The sequence below is a fragment of the Aegilops tauschii genome, chromosome 6, assembly GCF_002575655.3.
Source record: "Aegilops tauschii subsp. strangulata cultivar AL8/78 chromosome 6, Aet v6.0, whole genome shotgun sequence".
In the NCBI taxonomy this organism is placed as follows: domain Eukaryota; kingdom Viridiplantae; phylum Streptophyta; class Magnoliopsida; order Poales; family Poaceae; genus Aegilops; species Aegilops tauschii.
In genome coordinates this window covers 309,993,982-309,998,607 of record NC_053040.3, presented here as the reverse complement: position 1 = coordinate 309,998,607, position 4,626 = coordinate 309,993,982, and positions in this window count along the sequence as shown.

Genomic DNA, 4,626 nt, shown 5'->3' with positions numbered 1-4,626 from the left:
CTGGAGGCGATGGCGAGGTCATGGCCAACTGGTTCCCCATGGCCCTCGCAGGCGTGCCGCGCGCATGGCTATTCAGCCTGCCGGAATCTTCTGTGGCCTCTTGGGAGGAGCTGTGCAACCTTTTCATCGCGCGCTTCGCGCCGGCGCCTGTTGCCATCGTGGCCATCCTCGGCGACTCGCAGGCGCCGCCCTCCGACCGCCATGTCAAGCAGTTCTTCCGCCAGATTGGCGTCGCCTCTGTGCAGCAAGGAGCTTCTCCAGGATGGGCAGCGCCCAAGGCCGACCTCACCTACGACTCAGAGGATCACCCGTCACCACCGTCGGCTCGGGCATGCTCCCAATGCTTTGCACGCCCACTATCTGCAACATAGCTGTCACCAAGACCCTCATCGACGGCAACGCCGGCCTCAACATGCTCTCCGTGGAGGCTTTGGCCTGCTTCACGTGCCGCTCGAACGGCTCCGCCCCACCAAGCCCTTCTCCGGGGTCGGCAGCGGCTCCACCAGCCCCCTAGGGCACATCCGCCTAACCGTGACCTTCGGCACCCGCGACAACTACCGCACCGAGCTGGTCGACTTTGACATCGCCCGCATTGGCCTCCCATACAACGCCATCCTCGGGTACCCGGCCCTGGCTCAGTTTATGGCGGCGACTCATCCGGCCTATAGCTGTCAGGACCCTGATTCCAAGTCACATCGATCTAGCCGGTAACACCTCATATCACTTTGCGGCCTCATGCACGGTATTCCCACGGGTGTCACCTTACCATGGCCCGGGACCGTTTGCGCCTTTTGGCTCACGTATATGATAGTGTCGCTAGCATCCATATGACAGAGAACCCGGGCCGACATGACTAGTCGTGAACCCAAAGTGGCACTAACTTACGGGGACAGGCATACATGAATCAACATTGAGCATGTCGGTCAGCAGCGTGCGAATCCGGGCTGTAGCACTGGGCTAACGGGACTCCGGTGAACCGGGTTGTAGCACGCTAGGCAGGACTCCGGATGTCACCGCGTGACATTTTCCCGAAGGGACAGACACAGGAACAAAGTGAATCACATGTCGGCCAGTCAAGTGTTCCGGAGCAGTAGTGCTGGGCTAGCAGGACTCCGGTGAACCGGGCCGTAGCGGACTACTATGGCTCATGGAAGCACAAGACTACATTTCCCCATAAGAGAGGCTACCAAGGATAAACAACTAGGTTGTCGGATCCCACACATACCAAGCATTTCAATCATACACACAATATGCTCGATATGTGTAAATACAACATGGCATCACAACATAACTCTACGACTCAAGTATTTATTCATTAGGCTCCAAGGAGCCAAGTATTACAAACATGGGTCTCATGACCCCAACATACAGAGCATACAAGCAACAAGCACATGCGGAAGCTTAACTTGTCTGAGTACAGACAACTACAAATGAAGAAGGCTGAGAAGCCTGACTATCTACAAGACCCTGCCGAGGGCACAAGATCGTAGCTGAGGTAACAAGCTAAACGTCGAAGTCCACACGGAACTACTAGCGAGACTGACATCTCTCTGCAAAACATAAAATAGGAAAACGTGAGTAGAAATGGACCCAGCAAGACTTACACCAGAATTAGCTACATATGCATCAGTATCAACAAAGGGGGTAGTGGAGTTTAACTGCAGCAAGCCAGCTTAGACTCAGTGGCTAACCTGAACTACGACTGCAAGTAACTCTTTTGGGGTGGCGCACATGAGTCCACATATTCACCATACAATACACCACGATGGATCCGCTCCCGTCAACCTACGAGAAACGCCATCCATAGCACTCACGCTTATCTTGCGAGTTTTAGAGTATCCACTTCAAGTTATCTATGAACTGTTATAGGCAACCCAGAAGTCCTTTACCGCGGACATGGCTATTCGAATAGATGATGTTAACCCTGCAGGGGTGTACTTCTTCACACACGCTCTCGCCACTTACCGCCATGTACACGTCATGTATCTTGGCAACCTTCAAGCGGAAGCCTGGCGAGGGTGTCGACCACGGCCTACCTAAACACTCAAGTCTCTAGTCCAGGTTTATCGCCTATTCAGGTTCCATCCGCGGGGAGTCCAGCCGAAGTTTCCACATACGGCCCCGAACGATGTGAGCAGGGTTCCCGAGACACCAAATGGGCGCCCGATACATCGTGCCACGTGCCTACCGCATCACAGCCCACCCCGCGGATCAGCGCTGCGCACGGCCTCCAGCAAACTACAAACACCAGAAACTACTTGCAACTCCTGGACAGAGGACAATGGTGGTTAAGAAGCCGAGAGAGTCAATTAAGGATCCCAATGTGTGGTAGTAGTTGTTCATGGATCACAAACACAGAACTCAGTTCCTGAGGACGGTTTCAATGAGACAACCCACCATGTACTCCTACATGGCCTCTCACCGCTACCTTTACCAAATCGTGTTCACACACTTAGCTCACACAAAGTAGGACATGTTCATCACCATTCCAATTCATCCCCGATGAATCAGACCTGACTCAACTCTAAGTAGTAGCAGGCATGACAAACAAGCATGAATGAGTAGGCACATCAGGGCTCAAACAACTCCTACTCATGCTAGTGGGTTTCATCTATTTACTGTGGCAACGACCGGTCATGCAAAGGAAAGGGGTTCAGCTACCGCAGCATGTAACAGTTGAATCGTTGTTGTCCTAATGCAGTAAAATAGAGCAGGAGTGAGAGAGTGGGATTGTATCGGAATGAACAAGGGGGTTTTGCTTGCCTGGCACTTCTGAAGATATAATAGTTCTTCATCGGTGTCATCGATCTCATCGTCGAAACCACGTCTATCGAGAGGGGACAAACACCGGCAACAGAGAGGAAACACAATCAATGCAATGCACAATATGATGCATGATCATGACATGGCAATATGAGTGAGTTGGGCTAATGCAACTACAACCAGAAGGTTTTGAGCTTATTTGAACCAAAGATTCAAATACAAACTCAAGTTATGGGTTCATATAAGTGCATTAACATGTTTGACCTAAACAGCAAGTTTAAGTTGCTCTAACATGCATGAAACCAGTACAGATGGATAGATTGGATTTTTCTGATCATTTTTCATATATAACTTATTTCATTCTGAGCTATGGTTGAATTTCTATGAATTTTAGAAGTTAGCACTATTTTCTGGACTTTTCTGAATTATTTTAAATCAAGAAAATTGTTAACTGCATCAGCATTGCGTCACTGTGACGTTAACAAGTCAACTACGGCTGACCAGGTCAAACCTGACCAGTGGGGTCCACTGGTCAGTGACCCAGGGCTGTGTTGTGTGGCTGACAGGTGGGCCTGGTCAACAGCCACGTCAGCAGGATCAAATCTGACGCCTGGGTCCACCGGGATTAAGTTAAGTATAACTAATTTTGTTAGTGGTTTAACTAAGCCGGTGGGGCCCAGCTATCGGTGGCATAGGGGCTTAGTTAGTGGGGTGATTAACCCCTAACCGTTGCTATCACCGGCGGCTAATCGCCATTGTAACCCAGGGCTGTGTTGTGTGGCTGACAGGTGGGCCTGGTCAACGGCCACGTCAGCAGGATCAAATCTGACGCCTGGGTCCACCGGGATTAAGTTAAGTATAACTAATTTTGTTAGTGGTTTAACTAAGCCGGTGGGGCCCAGCTATCGGTGGCATAGGGGCTTAGTTAGTGGGGTGATTAACCCCTAACCGTTGCTATCACCGGTGGCTAATCGCCATTGTAACCAGGACGCGGCGGCGTTGCCCGTCCGGCCAACTCCGGCGACGGGAGCTCGCGCGGCTGGGCGCGTTGGAATCGGAGCAAGGAGGCATGTCGATTGGTGGCCTCAGGCCATGCTAGGGTGGCCGGGAACGTCGACGGCGTCGAGTTCCGCAGCGGCGCTGCTGCGGCTTGCACTGGTGCGAGGGCCACGGTGCACGAGCGGACGACCTGAGGTGCGCTACGGGTTCCTGGAGAAGCCCAGAGCACGACTCCATGCTTGGGTTGGTCAGGCGGGGCAGCTAGCGACGGCGAGCTTCGCGGTGGCAGCAACGATTGCTCGGCCATGGCGGGGCTGCGATTAGAGGACGGGAACAGTGGGGCCGAGCACGGGGGGAGGTGTAGGAGCTCACAAGGATGCAGCAGAGAAGGTCAGCGGGCTCGGGGACGCGTCGGAGACGGCGGATCGACGGCAGCGGTGGTCGGAGCCCGAGGTGGAAGACGACAGCGATGGCGACGTTGTAGGGGGCCCGAGGATGCGTGGCTCGTCTGGGATGATGCAGAGATGAGGCGGAGCCCATGGACATGGCGGTTGGTCAAGGGACGGGCGGTGAGCGCGGTGGCAGTGAGCGGCGGCGACAAGCTCGCTCGGCTTCAGGAGAGAGAGCGAGAGAGGCGAGGCAGGGAGAGAGGGGAGCGGTCGACGGGGTCCAGGGGGTAGCGTGGCGCCTCCAGAGCGTCTAGACCGCAGAGGGGAGAAGCAGGTAGGGTGGAGGTGGCGCTGCGCGCGTCGGGCACACGCCCTCTGCCTACTGGCAGAGGTGGAAGAAGACCTCGGCGCCCCTGGTGGGTTGGGCCGATTCTCTCCTGGGCCAGGTTAGCAGGTAAGATTCTGCTCTGTTTTA